At 43.6% G+C, this 20,145-nt stretch overlaps 1 protein-coding gene across 8 annotated transcripts in view; it reads right to left on the bottom strand.

The window, feature by feature from the left end:
- Positions 1 to 20,145, bottom strand: part of rimbp2a (RIMS binding protein 2a) — a 107,577-nt gene that overhangs the window by 57,248 nt on the left and 30,184 nt on the right. The window lies entirely within an intron of this gene.

Here is a 20,145-nt window from a genome sequence, read left to right as displayed (position 1 = left end):
GTAGGTTACATCAGAAATGGGGCACCCTCCTAAAACATGACTGAGCAATTGACAGTTCAGAAATTGAACCAGACCAGACCAGCAAAATTGACTCAAGAGAGATACTCTGACAGATATTTCAAACTTTATTTTTTTCATTTGTTTTATTTACTGATTTCTTAATCTTAGATTTCTAAACTTTGGGTTTACTTTTGAATCTTGTGGTCCATTTAAGAATCTACAACAAATCAAAGTGAGATATGAACATTTACAACCATTAGATTGATTTGATGTGTTTCTTTTTTTCTTTGATTTTGAATAAACCAAAAATATACAACAGAAAAACTTTTAAAGCGCCTTCACAGCAGTTTACATGCAGTCTGGACATAGAGGGCTGAACACCTCCTGCTCTGACTGCAGCTGAGAGGGACTGCTGAGTGGTACACTCAGCTGCCTGAGAGTGCTCTGAGACAGGGAGGCGGTAACGGCAGCATTCACTGCACACTGAGAGGAGCAGAGCAGCAAAAATATGTGTTTTAGCGTCACAGTCTCTCAAGTCTCTACAGGAACTGAAGAAAAAGCTGTGATAATGGCGTTAGACGACTGCTGCCATTTTTGTAAAGTTAACTTAAGAATCAAAGGAACGCTGACAAGTAAGAAAGTCTGCTGACGTCACGTCTGCTCGTCACTTATGCTGCTCCTGCAGCTCCCGCCTCTCTTCCCTGATTGGGCCAGTTAGAATTTAGCCCAGTGAAATTGTTGGTCATTGGAGCCTGGCAAGATGGATCTGCAGGATTTCAGAGACTGAATCAGGCAGGTCCATCTGCTCTGCAAGGTTAGCTTTTTGTAGGAAAGCAGTAAATCACGTAGTGGATTTCTATTGATATGGATTTTCTCCACAATAAAAATGGAGCGGATTTGATAGTGAAGCAGTGAAAGGAACGTTGGAGCAGATATACAGTCATACTTAAGACGGCAAATGTGGGGAGGGGTGTCGAAACTGCTTATTTTTTAAGGTTGTATAGCGGCGACGCCCAGGTCTGTCTCAATTTGAATTCCTGCAGCAGACACAGCGACGTGAACAGTACCTTAGGGGACGTTTCTTTAAGCATTAATGTTTTACTCTACCTATGTTCCAGGTCTTTTCTTCACTCTGACCGCTCGCATGTTGACTGACTTGACTGAACTTTTCTTTGCAAAAAAAATGAATCCTTGCTGGCCTGCAGAAGTCTTTATTTCATTCTTTACCAGAAACAGGAAAACTTCCACAACAACCAACACAAAGACAGGCAGAGTAAAAGACACAGAGACAGGCAGAGGGACAGGCAGAAGGACAGGCACAGAGACAGGCACAGAGACAGACACAGAGACAGACGCAATGGCAGGCAGAGAGACAGGCACAGAGATAGGCAGATAGACAGGGGGAGTGCAAGACACAAAGACAGGCAGAGGGAAAGACACAGTGACAGGCAGAGAGACTGGCAGAGACAGAGGTACTGCGACAGAGGTACAGAGACAGGCACATGACAGGCACAGTGAATGACACAGGCAGGCACAGAGTAAGGCAGATAGACAGGGGGAGTGAAAAACACAGAGACAGGCAGATAGACAGGGGGAGTGGAAAACACAGAGACAGGCAGAGAGACAGGGGGAGTGAAAAACACAAAGACAGGCAGAGAGACAGGGGGAGTGAAAGACACAAAGACAGGCAGAGAGACAGGCAGAGTGAAAGACACAAAGACAGGCAGAGAGACAGGCAGAGTGAAAGACACAAAGACAGGCAGAGAGACAGGGGGAGTGAAAGACACAAAGACAGGCAGAGAGACAGGCAGAGTGAAAGACACAAAGACAGGCAGAGAGACAGGGGGAGTGAAAGACACAAAGACAGGCAGAGAGACAGGCAGAGTGAAAGACACAAAGACAGGCAGAGAGACAGGGGGAGTGAAAGACACAAAGACAGGCAGAGAGACAGGCAGAGTGAAGGCACAGAGACATGCACAGAGACAGACAGAGTGAAAGACACAATGACAGGCAGAGAGACAGGCAGAGAGACAGGCAGAGAGACAGACACAACGACAGGCAAAAGAAGACGCAATTTTAGCCCAGACACAGATCCAGAGGAGACAAGGACAGGGAGAGGCAGAGGCTGGTGAGTGAGTGCACTGCTTCTATTGTGTAACGCTGTCCCTGCATCACATCAGACCACAGAGCCTTCCCATCGACCACACCTCGCTCCAGGAGCACACAGCTCCCCCACCATTGTCTGGTAATTAAAGAGACATTGCATGTCAAGAGGTGTCAGCTGGGGCTGGAGCAGACACCTCAGGACACAGCCTTGCAGTTGACACCATGAGGAAGTGAAGTGGGGGGCTGGAAGGGATGTAAGGATAACCAGGAAGAAGGATGAAGCTTTAGGGAGTGAGATGAAGTGGAGTTGGTTTAAAGAAAGTTTGGTGTTGAGCTGAGGGCTGCTGCTGGACGTGACAAAGAATAAATCTAAAGAGAGAAAGGAGGAGGAGTGACCTTTTAAAGGCCTCTTTTTATTGGCCCTTAGGAATGATGTCGGCTTCTCTGCTTCCTCCCACTTCCAGTGAATCACACATTCACAGCTCTGCTTAACACTCCATAACACTGTGTAAACAAGGAGCTCGGCTCCAAAGCCAGCGGACACTCACACAGATCTTGTGCCATGTTCGTCTTCAATATGTGCAAATAAACATGAGGCTGTGCTGCAGATATATACAGGATATGCTAATGAGCTGCTTAGTCAGGAAAAATGACTGAGCAGGGGATTAACAGCACTCTGAGGACATCTGTGCAGATTTGTGTATGTGTATAGTGAAGTCAGAGATCCATATGTGCTTGCACAGAGACTGGACTGGCTGGGAGAGAGGACCTTAACACCACTAATGATTCATTCAGTTTGACAACTTCTTTCTTCCTTTCTTGTCTTCCTCTGCTCTTTGTCACACAGACACACACTTATCCATGCTCTCTCTGTTCCATCACCATCCACTAATCATTCCCTCTACCAGGCCACTCATTTAGCTGCTGGCCCTGAATCTGCTGTGAAGCCACCCAGAAACTCCTGCAGCCTGATTGGCTGTTTGCCTTTTGTCCCTGTTGCAGTCTGCTGCTAGCTTTCTCTGCATGAAGATACAAAAATGTGAAAAAATATAACATTATGTATGACAAAAAGGGTGATATATTACAACCAAGGAACACTCACATGTTATGACTGCGAGATGTGTTGTGTGTCAAACCATGAGCAACTTCGCTTCACTACTTGGATTTAAAGCTGCAAACAGTGACTCAGTATGTCTCTGAATGAAAGTTAAGGTTCATTTTGCTTTATTAAACTGGGCTTCCATTTGGCTTCATAACACTGATAGGGGATCACAAAAGGCCTCCCAAAATCTAGAAAGAGATCAAATCACAAATTTACTCCTAAAAAACTAAAAACAGTCAAAAGAATACATTGTCCTTCATTCAGTTTAACACTGTCTGTCTGAGTCAACATGGGGGGAGCTGTCCATGGTCCTGACTGCTCCAGAGATCAGTACTGAGCAGAGAGTGGTTTATGGGGGGAGCAGACATTTGATAGAAACCACACAAACAGAAAGTGTTTGCTCTGTTTTCCACATTTTTTTCTCAAAGATCTCCCAACACAATTACACCAGGGTAACCTGACAGCAGGTCAATCTGGAAAACACAGCAACATGAGCTCATTTTCCACTGATCAGCTAAACTATCTCAGACCTTCTTTGTTCATTTTTCCATTTTTGCATTGCTCCATAAGTTTATTCTCACCCTCTTTAGATGTAAAAAAATACAAACACATTACATGTATACTCTGTTTGACATCCAAACAGTTTTTATCACAGTCAGTAGTAAACTTTTTCCCCTGTGCAGGAATTATTTCATCGGCAGAAATGTCATTCATGCTTTTGGTAGTCTGATAAAGATGATGAGTTAGCTCTGGGTCAGGTGAACCAAGCACTTAGAGAGAGGGATAAAATGAAGATGGAGCCTCAGTTAGATTAGTTTAAAAGCAACCTGTCTCATCTTGAAGGCGTCAAACACTAACCTTTGGTATGGCTCTTATCTGGACTACACCAAACATACCGTGAGTAAGATGCTGAAGAGCTGGTTTTTATATGACCCAGCTGAACAGCAGACAAGGACAGGACCTGCACAAAAGCTTGGTAGTGCTTTGTGCAAAATCACAATGTCTAATCATTGGATTAAAGAAATATTTTGCTTTTTCATTTTTTAATGGAAGCCCATTTCTGCTGTAAAATAAATCTGTCATTTGTTCCAACTGTTTCCTAGACACCTGAAGGATCCCTCATGTGTTTATGTGAAGCTTGTCTCTAGCTGCAGCAACCTTTACAGTTTCAAAGCAGAAGAAGCGTTGCCATGGTCAGGCTGCACTGAAGAGCAGATGCTGAACCATAAATAACGCCATTACAACATATAAGATTTAGGCAATGCTTCTGGTCATTGTCCTATCATGCGTCACTGCCTCGGCCCGTCTGGGAAAAAGCTGCTGCGTCATGTTTTACGACTCATCAGATTGCTCTTTTCCTAACTGGATCAGGAAGTTACTCTGACCAGGCCAACGGGACGGCAGCGTGTAAAACATCTGTACTTCAGAGTGTTTTGGTGTTCTAGAGTGTATGCTTTATGTTAGCAAGCTCAGCAAACGGTTGTGTGAAATGATTGAATCTAAAGCCCTCACTGGATGAACTGACGTTCATTCATACAGACACAGATTAGTTTGAGTATGAATGGTAACAGTTTTTAAAGAAGTCTCCCTCGCCTCCTCACAGAGCACGTTCAGCTTTGTTTAATCAATGTAAGTGCACTTTTCTCCACCACTGTGTTTGCTGGTAAAGGCTTCCAATCCTGGACATGCTGTGCTTCACAGTGATACAGCCTCCAGATTTATTTCAGGAAGTGCTGATGCTTTATAACAGAGGATGTGCGAATCCAAAATAAAATAGAAATTAATGGAAATAAATGAGAACATTTATGCCCTGCCAACAGAAAATTACACAGACAGGATTTTGGATGAGCTTCATTTAGAGCCGGAAGTGGTGGATCATACTGCTAACGTGACCGTTTGCAGTGTGATGATTGAGGATGAGGGACAGGGGTTATGTTCAGGAACAGATGAAGAATGAAAGCCTGGCTGCAGAGACTTCTACTACAGCTGCTGATGACCGTAAATGGGATTCTTGAGGGTAGTCGAATACTGCTGCTCCCCCTCAGCTTCCCAGGGAACTGTCATTAATCAGGCGTCACAGTGAAAACACTTTGTTGCACTTGGAAAAGATACTAACGACATGTGCTGACTTCAGCTGGAGCACCAATAGAGTATGAGACATAAACCATGTGTATGTTGAGTTTCAGAAGATAAACTGTGGATTTAATGTGAAGTACATGCAGATGTAACTATGTACTCCTCTCTGCGGCATGCATTACATTTCCTGTCAGCAGCTCTGTAAAGTGTGACTAAGGTTTTATCAGCCAAAATTCTGTGCAAAGGTTGTTTTTTAACTTCATCTCAGATAAAGTTTCCTCTTTGTTTTCCTGTGTCGGTCAAATAAACTTCTACACAGAGGCTCATTGTAAGATACGAGAGGGGTAAGTTCTGTGCTAAGAACCATGATGGCCTCTCGGCTCAGCACTGGGCTCTGGAGCAGTCAGGACCATGGACAGCTCCTCACATGTGGCCTAAGTCCAAGCGGCAACCTTCGATCTTAGCTTATGAGACAATGTGGAAGTGCTAAAATCTGCTGTTTATCGAGTGTCCACTTGAGGCTGGCTCCAGAAGTACCTGAAGTCACAAACACACCAAGCCAAAAAAAGCCATCTTCAAAGCAGAAATTAACCTATTTACAGCCTGATTCAAAAAACGTCTCCTGTCTGAGTCGCTGATTTTACGATCAGCACACACTGTACACTGTACAATTTTTTTCTAACTCGGCCGTTCAGAGGCTATTAAGATTGTGAGCTCACCAAATCAGATGCACAGTTTAGGGTCACGTGACCTACAGGCGCCATATAGCTGTATGCGAAGCCCTTGCCGCTACTAATATGACTGTGATAGCCGATGTGCTTCATTTACCGTTTTAGAAACAACAGGCGACGCCAGGGAGACTATGTCCATGTTTTATACAGTCTATGACAAAGACAGATGATGTAAAACTGATTGAAGGACATCACCTGATTAACCCCTAGAAACAGCTCTCATAATATTGCATGCTGGGTAATATTTCAGATATCTGTGTTTAAAAACCATGGGTCCTTTTCAAAGCAATGATTTTCAACATGCTGATGTAGAGGTGTGTTAGAGGTGTTGTTTGACTGCTTCTGGTTTTATCTCCCACACACACTTGGAAGTGCACACACTAAAATGGTTTGTCCAATGTCCCATATTAAAACTTAAACTTTTTTTTCCAAATGTCTTGTTGTTCATTAGTATGGAGAGAATTTTGTTTCTTTATTATTCAATCAAAAAGAATAGATTTAAAACAAAAGCAAAAGAGAATAAGTGAGAAATGAAAAAAATTGAGATCAAAACAGAACAGGTTGCAATTGAAAAAAAAAATGGAGAACATATTTCTTTCCATTTTGCTTATAAATCATCATCATCAAATTGTCGTGCATAATGGGACATGTCATGGACGTCATGCTCATCTGACAGCTGCTTCACCATCTGACCGAGAGTTCTGCACCGGGCCGACCACGTGATCGTTAACGAGAACCGAGTCGCGGCTCCACAAGGCTCAGCCAGCCTATGCACAACTAACTATGCTCAACGAAGTTGTGACATTGCCAGGTGATGAAAAAGACACCTGATCATGTGTTGATGGAGTGCGAAAAGTGAATTAAAAATTAATAAACAATGCTTGGCCTGGGGTGGGGGGGCAGGTAAAGCCTGGCGGCCCGTCTGGCTTGTAACACACTGGGGGAAACCTTGTACTGGAACCATGACACCACGTGTATCATGGAACAAAATGTTTAATCACTCACTAACTTAGCTAACTTAGGGCATTATAATTCATTATATTGTAATGTTGTTGTTGTTGTTGTTGTTGTTGTTGTTGTTGTTGTTGTTGTTATTGTGAGTGTACGGCAGACTGTAGCCAGAGGCTATCAACTCACCTCCAGGCACTGTGTAAATGGGAAGTAGTAGCTGGCGCTTGCACTCGGTAGAGACAGGTCAAACCAACCAATAGAAACTATTCTGTCATCCACCAGCGCAGGCCCCGCCCGTTAAGTGCAGTGGAATTTGCAAGCCAAACTTTGGAACTTGCAAGCAAAGAGGACTGGTTTTCAAGAGAAGGTTTTCAACTTGAAAGCAAAGAGGACTAATTTATAAGCAAAATGGAAAGAAATATGTTCTCCACCTTTTTTTTAATTGCAACCTGTTATATTTTGATCTCACCTTTCTTTTTTCAATTGCAACCTGTTCTGTTTTGATCTCAATTTTTTTTTTCATTTCTTACTTATTCGTTGTTGCATACAAATCTTTTTTTTTTGGTTCAAACATATTCTTTTTGATTGAATAATAAAGAAACAAAATTCTCTCCATACAGTAGCTTGTGCCCTAACAGGCAGAGCAGTTTCATTTCAAGCTTAAAATGTTTAGAAAATGTTTAGAAAAAAAATCTCATTAGCAAACAGAAAGAAACATTAAAGAGTCAAAACTCCAGAAAGCCGGTTTCTAACACGTTTTATTTTTAGTTCTTTCCTATTTACTGCTAAAATAAAACAGTCCTGAGCCATTACACAAACAGGTCCATTAGTCTTAAACTATCATTATGGAATAGAATAGAATATAACATACTTTATTAATCTCCAAAGATGAATTCAGAGTCACAGCAGTAATGAGAGAAAGTATATAGAGCAAAAAAAATTCAAGAATTATTGAATTACCCGTTTGGCCATATTGTTAGCCACATGCTAACAACTGCTAATAACCAGACAGTTAACGAATACACCGTGTCATTGACGCAGGTGCAGTTTATGTCATACCTCGGGGCAACCTCCTGGAAACACACAAGCAGTGATAAACCAGTGGTGGAGAGTGGTAACAGTGTGACTGACACTTCTCCAAGGAAGAAATGGAGCTTTGATTAAAGAACGTCGAATAAACAAACAGCTGTTATCAGAGAGCCCTCTTTGAAGAAGTCTGGACTCCCTGGTCCTCCAGTCCTTCCAGGCTCATACAGTGAATAGTAGAAGGTGACACAGCCTCCTTCTCTTACCCATAACAATTAAACAGAATATTAATGAGGACTGCAGACTCAGACCCAGGTTATGGGGACTCAGCTTCTTCTTTTTTTGGAGACTTAACTCAAACATAAACTCTGAAGACTGAGGCTTTGAGTCACTCACAAGGTTCCCACTGGTTCTGTTTCATGGTGCTGCGTTATAACCTGATACAGTAGCCTTTCACACCTGGTTCAGAGCTGACTTACGAAGTGAGCTATAATGGTCCAGTGTAAGTATATGTTCACAGTGATGGATCATGAACAAAGATAAATGAGAACCTCCCCTCCCTGAGCTGGAATGAAAGGAACCACTGATGGCTGCCACTTGCTTCAGATGTATTGCATTAGTACAGAGAGGAAACTTTAGATTGAGTAAAACACACGGAACCATCAGAACATTCATTAAACTAAGGAATACAAACCACTGAACTACACACTGTTTCCACTGAAGGACACCTTCTAGGCTGACGTTAGCTTCATGTTGGCACTGAGCAGAAACACTTAAGGAATTGCTAATGAAAATGAGGGTGTTTTGTAGATTTATTATGCAGCATTAGTGAGGTCTTTATTGAAGCCTTACAGATGATATATAACACACACTCTGTCCTCTGAAGGACATATATGCTGTGAGCTACTTCCACAGCTCTGGGTGTGACTCCTCTCCCTCTTTATCTGCTGCCAAACACCAGCTTCTAGGAGGACTGCTGTGGTCCCAGGAGCATTTTGGGATCACTGGGATCAAAGAAATTAACACTGTGCATTACCTCTGACTTACAACACATGCATGACACCTGAACAGCTGACTAATGATTGCTGAACCACAGCGCATTGCTTCAAACTTTGAGTCAGAGACTTTTCAAGTTAGCTAAGACTTTCTGTCAGGGTTATAGCTGAAATCTTTTGTTTTTGCTCATTAGCAAGTGCAGCTCACGGTGGCTCCAACCGAAATGTCAACAATCGATTATTCATCAAGCTGGGCTCCAAATATCCTCCTCTTCCAGTCCACACATTATCAGCTGACATTAATCCCACCTGTGCCACCCCAGCATCTCCACAGGGGCCTCATTTATAAGTCATACATATGTGTGTGTGTGTGTGTGTGTGTGTGTGTGTGTGTGTGTGTGTGTGTGTGTGTGTGTGTGTGTGTGTGTGTGTGTGTGTGCGTGTGCGTGCACGTGTGTGTGTTTGCATGTGTGTCAGTATATGATTGTTTTCTTTTTCCTTTCAGTTATGATAAACACAGCTATAATGCTAACGTTATGGCATGACTGATTCATAAAGCTAAATGTCAGATGACACATTACCAATAAATACAGGAATAGAAGTATTATGATATCACAAGGTGGCACCCCTATAAAGCTACATTTATCATTGCTGAGGTCATGGAAAATAATCACTTACTGACTATGACTATTTTTGAATGTCCATTGGGATAGCTGACTTCTTAACTTCAGTTGTGTTGTTCCGTTTGCATTTGCGCTGTGGCTTATCCAAATTGTTTGACACCTACCAGCCACCGTACCTGCTGGGGCATTTCAAATAAGTCTAAACTGTGGACGCGGATGGCAGTGAGTAAAGCTCAAAGTGAAAAAAGGCGGTGAATATAAAACAGGTGAGTCACTGCTGCAGATTTAATAATGTGGATCAAACAGAGTCTGAGAAGGAAAGCTCAGCCTACACAGTCACAGATGTTTAATATTAGAGCCCAAAAGACTCTGCAGCGGGTAATTGTAGTAGCCAACATTTTATGCACATATAAAATCTGCTTGGAGGGAAGAGGCAGTGTACAGAAGAGCCTTCAGAGCACAGAGAGAGTGCAACACCCCACAGTTAGGAGAGTCATGGACATACACTCACTGGCCACTTTATTAGGCCCACCTGCCCAACTGCTCATTAACACAAATTTCTAATCAGCCAATCACATGGCAGCAATGCAATGCATTTAGGCATGTAGACATGGTCAGGACGATCTGCTGCAGTTCAAAGTGAGCATCAGAATGGGAAAGAAAGGTGATTTAAGGGACTTTGAACATGGCATGGTTGTTGGTGCCAGACAGGCTGGTCTGAGTATTTCAGAAACTGCTGATCTACTGGGATTTTAACCCACAACCATTTCTAGGGTTTACAGAGAACGGTCCCAAAAAGAGAAAGTATCCAGTGAGCGGCAGTTCTGTGGGACAAAATGCCTTGTTGATGCCAGAGGTCAGAGGAGAATGGACAGACTGATTGGAGCTGATAGAAAGGCAACAGTAACTCAAATAACCACTGGTTACAACCGAGGTCTGCAGAAGAGCATCTCTGAACACACAACACGTCCAACCTTGAGGCAGATGGGCTACAGCAGCAGAAGACCACACCGCGTGACTCTCCTGTCAGCTAAGAACAGGAAACTGAGGCTACAATTCACACAGCAACACCAAAACTGGACGATAGAAGATTGAAAAACGTTGCCTGGTCTGATGAGTCTGGATTTCTGCTCCACATTCAGATGGTAGGGTCAGAATTCAGCATCAACAACATGAAAGCATGGATCCATCCTGCCTTGTAACAACAGTTCAGGCTGCTGCTGCTGGTGTGATGGTGTGGGGGAGATTTTCTTGGCTCACTTTGGGCCCCTTAGTACCAACCTGGTTTAAAGTCCACAGCCTACCTGAGTATTGTTGCTGACCATGTCCATCCCTTTATGAGCACAGTGTACCCATCTTCTGATGGCTACTTCCAGCAGGATAACGCTCCATGTCATAAAGCTGGAATCATCTCAGACTAGTTTCATCAACATGACAATGAGTTCCCTGTACACAGTCTCCAGATCTCAATCCAATAGAGCACCTTTGGGATGTGGTGGAACGGGAGATTCTCATCATGGATGTTCAGCCCACAAATCAGCAGCAACTGCTGATGCTATCATGTCAATATGGACCAAACTCTCTGAGGAATGTTTCCAGGACCTTGTTGAATCTATGCCACCAAGGATTAAGGCAGTTCTGAAGGCAAAAGGGGGTCCAACCCAGTACTAGCAAGGTGGACCTAATAAAGTGAGTGTACATCAGAATATGCAGCTCTAAGGGACAGAAGCTTTGTTTCTGCACAACATGATAGAGAGAAGGAGTGCGAACAGCTGTTTAAGGTCCTCTACTTCCTGTTCCCGTGACCTGTTTCAGACTGTGGATGTTAGTGTGTGTGCCTTTGGACTCCACAGCCAGCCTCTAACAGAGAAAGAGACAAACCAGGGTTTATGAGAAGACCAGGAAGAGGCAGAGAGAGAAAGGGAGACAGAGACAGAGAGAATTGAATTTTCAAACCCCTTTTATTTGCTGAAAATTGCCATAAACATATTAACACAGGGACAAAAAAAATCACTTCAGAATGTGAACAAAAGCCAGCTCCTGGTCCTCCACAGAGCATTGCACCTGTTTGAAACCCCATAACTGTATGAATTAATACTGTTGGTCAGACTGAAATACCTAAAATCAGTCTTCAGTCTAACCTTCAACATCCTCACAAAAATGACCTGAGCATCCACGTCCCAGAGTGCTCCAGCTTGTTCCTCCTGCTCACATATATGGACAGCTTAGCCTGACCCAACAGAAAATGAAGCAGCTGACACTTCAGCTCGTCCTTTTTACTGTATCTGCGCCCCAGGATGAACACATGCTGTGTGAAAACCTCACTAAAACCCAGAAACTGGAACAGCGGACCCAGCCACACACACTCCAAGAAACAATGAAAAACTGTCTCTCTGCGGGACAGAAGGGACAGGTATCTGACACCTCTGGGTTAATCACAGAGACAAAGGCATTTACAGCCACAACACCATGGAGCACCCTCCACTGCAAATCCAGGCCTCCACTCAGGCCTCTGAGCCTCTGTGAGGCCCAGGTAAGCCCTCCAAGGTGTGTCCAGCCTCCCCTTTAGTTTTTCCTGATTTTAAACTTTTACCAACATGTAGTTCATACATTTTCCACCTATAGTGCTCAGAGTATAATCAGTGATATGATTCAGTTTCAACAACAACAAACCCACGCCACATTAAAAGGAGGGATCAGTTTGAGCTCAGAAAAGCAGTCCAGAGCATCAGGCTGGAGAAGTCCTTCACAGCACATGACCACCAGGGCCACTTCAGAGTCAGAGAGCTGCTGCTACCAGCCCCTCAACAGGACGTCCATCATCCTGACAGACCTGATCCCCAGCCCTGAGGCCAGTCAAGCAGCATTGTCCAGGTGAGGTCCAGGGAAAGAGACAATCAGAGCCAGGGAGAGACAGGAAGGGAGACAGAGAGAGACAGGAAGAGACAGAGGGAGACAGAAAGACACAGGGAGAGAGACAGAGAGAGACAAAGAGGGACAGGGGGAGACAGAGAGAGACAGAGGAGACAGGAAGAGAGACAGAGGGAGAAAGAGAGGGACAGGGGGAGACAGAGAGAGACAGAGAGAGACAGGAAGAGACAGAGGGAGACAGGGGGAGAGAGGGGGAGACAGAGAGGGACAGGGGAGACAGAGAGAGACAGGAAGAGACAGAGAGAGACAGGAAGAGACAGAAAGAGACAGGAAGGGAGATTGAGAGAGACAGAGAGAGACAGAGAGAGACAGAGAGAGACAGAGAGATACAGGAAGGGAGATAGAGAGAGACAGAGAGAGACAGAGAGAGACAGAGAGAGGCAGGGGGAGACAGAGAGAGACAGGAAGAGACAGAGAGAGACAGAGAGAGACAGAGAGACAGAGAGACAGAGAATGACAGTGGGAGACAGAGAGACAGAAAGAGACAGAGAGAGACAGAGAGAGACAGAGACGGACAGTGGGAGACAGAGAGAGACAGGAAGAGACAGAGAGAGACAGAGAGAGACAGAGATGGACAGTGGGAGACAGAGAGAGACAGAAAGAGACAGAGGGAGACAGAGAGAGACAGAGAGAGACAGAGATGGACAGTGGGAGACAGAGAGAGACAGAAAGAGACAGAGGGAGACAGAGAGAGACAGAGAGAGACAGAGAGAGACAGGGAGAGACAGAGAGGGACAGGGGGAGGCAAAGAGACACAGGGAGAAACAGAAAGAGACAGGGGGAGACAGAGAGAGACGGAGAGACAGAGAATGACAGGGGGAGACAGAGGGAGACAGAGAGAGAGAGAGAGACAGAGAGAGACAGAGAGAGACAGAGAGATACAGGAAGGGAGATAGAGAGAGACAGAGAGAGACAGAGAGAGACAGAGAGAGGCAGGGGGAGACAGAGAGGGACGGTGAGGGAAAGAGAGACAGGAAGGGAGATAGAGAGAGACAGAAAGAGACAGAGAGAGACAGAGAGGGACAGAGAGAGATAGGAAGGGAGATTGAGAGAGACAGAGGTGACAGAGAGAGACAGAGAGAGACAGGAAGGGAGATAGAGAGAGACAGAAAGAGACAGATAGAGACAGAGAAAGACAGAGAGGGACAGGAAGGGAGATAGAGAGAGACAGAGAGAGACAGAGAGAGACAGAGAGAGGCAGAAAGAGACAGGAAGGGAGATAGAGAGAGACAGAAAGAAACAGAGAGAGACAGAGAGAGACAGGAAGGGAGATAGAGAGAGACAGAGAGAGACAGAGAGGGACAGGGGGAGACAGAGAGAGACAGGAAGAGACAGAGAGAGACAGAGAGGGACAGAGAGAGACAGAGAGAGACAGAGAGGGACAGGTGGAGACAGAGAGAGACAGAGAGGGACAGAGAGAGACAGAGAGGGACAGGGGGAGACAGAGAGGGATGGAGAGGGATAGGGAGAGACAGGGGGAGAGACAGAGGGAGAGGCAGAGGAAGAGACCGAGGGAGAGGCAGAGAGAGATGGAGAGAGACAGGGAGAGACAGAGAGGGAGTCAGAGAGAGACAGAGGGAGAGGCAGAGAGATACAGAGAGAGACAGAGGGGGTATGAGAGAGACAGAGAGATACATGATCAATGATCATAACCTATCAACTCCTCACCAAACTGGTTTGACCTTACTTTTCAACCTCCACTACTCTTATGAAATTCACAAATGACATTTAATCATCACTTGACAATTATATGCCTACAGGTGCCATATTCATCAATCTCACAAAAGCATTTGACATGGTTGATCACTATCTGCTCCTCGATAAGTTGCATGCTATTGGTCTTTCATCTGATTCTGTATTGTTTTTCAACTCCTTTCTTCACCATAGAAGTCAGTGTGTCTCATTTCAGGGCAGCAAATCAGATTTCAAGATGGTAGCAAAAGGTGTACCACAGGGCTCCTCATTAGGTCCTCTTCTGTTCTCTATTTACATCAATGATCTTCTGCAAGTTTGCTTTAATACTCAAATTTTGTTTTATGCTGATGACACTGTACTCTATTACTCCAACTCTAACATTTCTCAACTACAACACACATTACAATTCGGACTTTAACTTAATGCAAAAATGGTTTTCTTATAACAAGCTTCTTCTGAATAAGTCAAAATCGTACAGTATGCTATTTTCCTCCCGTCCTCTATCTTTGCATTGGTCTATTGATTTTCTTGATGGAAAAGCTTTAGAAAAAGTTGATGAATTTAAATACTTAGGGGTTTGGCTTGACTCCCATTTATCCTTTAAATTTCACATCGAATCAATGACAAAAAAAATACATGGTCTTTTAAAGCTACTTTATCGCTCCAATGAGTGTTTTTCTTTAGAGGTTTGAAAAAGAATTGTAACCCAATTGATTTTACCAACATATGACTATGCAGACATTATTTGCCAAGATACATCTGAAACAAATCTTCGTCCCCTTAATGTGGTTTACAACAGTCTTTGTAGATTCATTCTCAGCTGCCCCTTTAAAACCCACCATTGTTTAATGTATGAGTCTCTGAACTGGTTCTCACCCAAATCTAGAAGAATGCTCCACTGGATTCAGTTTATCTTTAAATGGAACTATTTCAGTTTTCCTCCTTATCTAAAGCAATTTTTAATACCATTAACATCACAATATAGTCTAAGACACACAAGCAATCTATTTTTCCTTTACCCCCAGAATAACCAAAAAAGCATCGTGTTTGTGCATGACTGTGTTTGAGTGTGTGTATTCTGTATTTAATGTTGTTTGTAGTGTATTGTACTATCTGTACTGTATTATGTCTTGTAAGGACCCCCTTGAAAATGAGATGGTCCATCTCAAGGGGCTATCCTTCTAAATAAATAAATAAATAAAATAAATAAATAAATAAATAAATAAATAAATAAATAAATAAATAAATAAATAAATAAATAAATACAGAGAGAGACAGGGAGGGACAGAGGGAGAGTCAGAGAGAGACAGAAAGGGACAGAGAGACAGAGAGACAGACAGACAGAGGGAGAGAGGCAGGGAATGGCAGGAGGAAGGGGGTGTGACAGTCAGTTGGGATTAGCTTCTCCACAGAGCACACTTTCACTTCCACCTCACTCTGTGACCTCCTCTGTCACCTCTCCTGTTTCTCATCTGAGCCCTGCTCGGCTCCTGTACACTTTGAACATGTGAAAGTGCTGCACACACAGCCTTTAACTGGATCTTTATTATGATCCTGCTGAATCATTGGCTGCTTTGGGATCTCTAAAGATGCTTTGGAGATGTGGGAGTGGATAGTCCCAAGGCAGAGTGGACATTAACAAATCAAAAACATTGTCTGAGATCTTTTTCTTTAGTTAGAGCTACTTTCATCAGATCTGCAAACAGAGCTCTAATCTGAAAATTTATTTTACATTTTTCTACACATATTAACCTTGAGAAAAAAAACATAACTGCAGCCAAAGCATACTCATTTGAGAGGCCTGTAGGACTCAAAGATAGTCTGCAATGTGAACCTGCCACCACCTACAAACTACACACTACACACAGGCAGAGCTTATTCTGTTTTTAAACTGACAGTCTGCTGCAGTGTGCTTCATCTGAAGGCCTGGGTGGGAAAACACAGCAGGTAGATACATATAGATGGAAGATGTGTTATCTATCACATAACAAAAAATTCACTGCTGGTGTATCAGAAAGAAGGATTTAAGCCATTAAGCCAGTTCAGGACTTTGAACATCATTTCCTGATACTCAGCGGATTAAGAAAAATATACTTCAGTTTTCACAAAGGCTCCGTGAGGACTGTCTGTTTGGGGCTGATTGGAGTGGCACCCGAGGCTGGAACTACAAGCGTTTTTCCACAACAAAGACTGCATTTCCCATGAGCACTATTACCAACTATAGTAAAGGCAGGGCTCTTATGCTGCTTCCATTTGTACTGCTGGAACGACCCCCGAGGTCAGAATTTCCAATTTGTAAGTCGGAGCATCCACACCAGCCCCAGGTTACCAGTAGGAAATTACGAGTAAAGGGGTAAACAGTAGTAAACTTCCTGTTTAGGGATGCAACAATCCGATCCTGGTGTCAGGTATCAGCGCCGATCCAGCCCCTCAAAGCTGGATCGGGTATCAGTGGGAAAGGAATGGTCCACAATTGACACTAAGGCTAAACTAAGATTTAGTCTACGAGGTATAAAATCTTACAATCAAATAGTTGTTTCTGTAAATTCTGAAGCCTTTTTTTTTAACCAAACTGCTGTTTAACATTTAAACACTTATAGTATAAATAAATATTAACTTCAGTAGTTCCATATGTACACATTTTTGTCTTTTACTTAAAACATTACCAGTCTTATCCCACAGTAGAGCATGCTGGTTATTATTTAAAACTGGTATTGAATCAGGACCAGCCAATACCCATAGCCCAGGTATCAGTATCAGTATCAGTATCGGACCAGAAAAGCTGGATCACTGCATCCCTACTCCTGTTGTATCCTTTTTGTTTTAGAATTTCTGGCAAATGTTTGTTGCAACAAATCAGCCCTGTACATAGTATTATTCTATGTTTATATACAGAAATGCTGCTGTTATGGCAAGTTTTTCCGACTTGGCAACCGGAACGCCCAACTTGGAGATCATGGCATTCCCACTCCCGACTTCCAAGTTCCGTGTACAAATGGAACAAAGCATTACGAGGGCACGCATTTGTTTTGGGAATGAATGGAGAGCAGATCTGCTTTTTGATGTTTGGTGTGTTCATTAATAGTTAGCTAAACTTTGCAGGGCGGTGTAGTTTCCTCGTGAGCCCTGTTTCCACCAAGTGGATGTGGATCTGGATCAGTCCAGTTTGGTACGGGTTGGATCGGTAAAGCCTGATCCTGTTTGTTTTTCCACAGCCAACCAGACCCTTCTTGGTGGATTGTAAGCCAGATGCAGTTAGCCATGTCAGCAACAAGATAGCATAATGCGCAACACAGTGTACCCCTCTAATAAATTCAACAAAGAAGAAGGACAAGACACAGTTTGTCTTTGCAGTGACTACACTGTTAGTTACATCTTGGAGGCATCTACAGACGGTGCAATAGCAACAATCTTACAAGTCTATTTCATGTCACACTGTGAAAGATGGGTCCAGTAAAGTCCTGATCCCCTTCTGTGTCAGACTGTACAGTGCCAGTTTTGAGGCGTTCCACATGGTGTGATGAAAAGCTGATGAACTGAGTGCTTTACACAGAAAACAAAAAAAGATGCATTGCCAGCCATACATATCTTTCATATATTAGATATATTTAAAACTGCAGCCCAAAAAACAGCCTTGGTCTCATCAAACTCTGATGAAACAATGGCGACGTCAAAAGAGGTCATCATGTTTTTTTCTGGTCAACCTTTATCCAAGAAAGCCACATGCAACACAATTGAATATTTAATGTTCAAAGCAGCAGTCACTGTTTGCAGCATTTCACATATAAACACTGACCTCTGGGGCAAAGTCAGAGGCCAGATGTGAACCCTATTTTCTTTAATCTAGTTTGAAGGTGGTCTGAACAGGGTCACAGAGAGAGAAAGAGCATTTGTGAGCACATCAGCTCTGACCGTGAACTCAGGGGTTCTCCAGCTGCACTGTACGAGCAGGGCCCTCAGGGTAAAACATCAACCTCTCCTGAGAACCCCCCCCCCTCCATGGGGAGTATTAGGGTATGGGAGGGTTCACACTGAAGCATATGAGCACAGTAAGCACACACACTGTGGAAGCAGGATGTGAAAAAGTGCTCTCATGGCGTGGGCAGCTGGGCTTCCAGTCACATCCATGACATAACATGTTTGATGTGAACAGGACCCATTGTTCCCTCGGGCCACACGGAGAGGATCAGAGAGCTGCAGACCACGTTCTGAAGAAGATCAGTGTGATGCTAATAAAGAGCCCAAGAGCTGGTTAGAGATTACATGTGCTCTGCTGAGCCTGCATGCTCACATAACGCCTGGGTAGAGCTTTACACTCAGAGTACATAGGAGTGCACATACACATCACCACAAATCAACACACATAAAACACTCCTCAACACATATAAAACACACAAACACATCAACACACAGATGCACAAACACACATGAACACACACACACACACACACACACACACACACACATGCAACAGACTGCATTTAGTACCCAAGCGCAAACTCATTTGTACAACTATCATATGAACACACGATGCACCATGAATCTATATTTTCCTTTCACACGTTCCTTTTTGTGCACACATACTCACAACAGCTACAAACACACACTCACACACACCCAATCTGCAACAGAACATGCTGCACAAGTGCTAAATATTTCATATCTGACCCCGTTGCACAGTTGCTAAAATGTACAGTATGCCAGAAATACGCAGAGAGCCTGAGCAGAGGTTTCCTCCCTGCTGCTGTGGAAGGGGGTTTACAGTCTCCATGTCTTCATAAAGAAAAATCAATCCACACTAAATTCTTTTCTATATCCCATTACAAACAGGGGAGGACAGATTGAGGGACCTCTTCAACAGCAAACTGTTTCATGCTCATCAGCGCAAGCTTCAAAATGCTGCAGAGCGTCTTCTTACAAAGAAAACACTGAGGGAGAGAACGTTGTGCTATTGTTGGCATCTTTCCACTGGCTGCAGGAGGCCGAGAATTTATGATCAGATCTGTTTGTTTTTATCAGAGAGGCACTAGAAATGAAAGTCTCTGAGTTCATTTCTTCATTTACGTTAAGTTTCTCTGGCCAGCTGCTTGTTGCCTGTTGGGTGGTTACAGAGCTCTGCATCACACACCGACTGGACATTAACAGGACTTCCCTCACACTGGCTCATGATCTCCACCCTGAAGTATCTGCTCTTTTTGTTACTCCTGTTTCAGACCATGCATTTTGCAGGTTTTCTCCTTTTCATGTTGCTCTAAATACAATTGCTATGGAGTGCTTTGTAACTTATGAGCATAACAAATAAGTCCTTGTTGATTTTGTGCCTATTTGAACTGTAGTTTCTACAGGACATGAGCTAACAAACAGCTGTTTATGAAGTGAAAACAGAAAGTGGAACTGACCTAAACGACAGTCTCCAAGATATAGCCATTTAAAGCAGGAGATTCACATATAAACTGTATTCTTTTTCAGCATTCTAAAGTAATTTTCTCTTTTTGCTTGCATCATACAACAGCTTATAGAGTCAGGGTATATAGAGAGCGGGAAGTTAGGGAAGTAATGCTTCAAAGGATCAGGACCAGGAAATAAACCAGCAACTGCTATGATGAAGACTGAAGCCTGGTTTAACGTCTTCATCAGATAGATGCTGTGGCCTGAGCCATAGGTGTGTGGAGACATTTTTAAACCCAGAAGCCTTCTCACAAAGCATGACATGTCTTCTTCAAAATGTTACACGCACTGAGACGTGCTGGGCTGAGCCCAGTGGGCCATACTTCAGGTAACAGCCCAGTCACTGGGTTAGCTGCTGGGCCAGCCTCGGAGAAGGGCCCCCTAAATCCAGCTGTCAGATAACACTGCCCCAGATATCTCTCCAGTGGCAGAGCAGAGCCTGCTTCATACCTCTGTGTCAA

This window comes from Halichoeres trimaculatus, unplaced genomic scaffold (assembly GCF_033239565.1).
Source record: "Halichoeres trimaculatus isolate MK-OKI-2021-1 unplaced genomic scaffold, fHalTri1.1 fHalTri1_scaffold_16, whole genome shotgun sequence".
Classification (NCBI taxonomy): Eukaryota; Metazoa; Chordata; class Actinopteri; order Labriformes; family Labridae; genus Halichoeres; species Halichoeres trimaculatus.
This window is presented reverse-complemented; position numbering and strand designations above follow the sequence as displayed.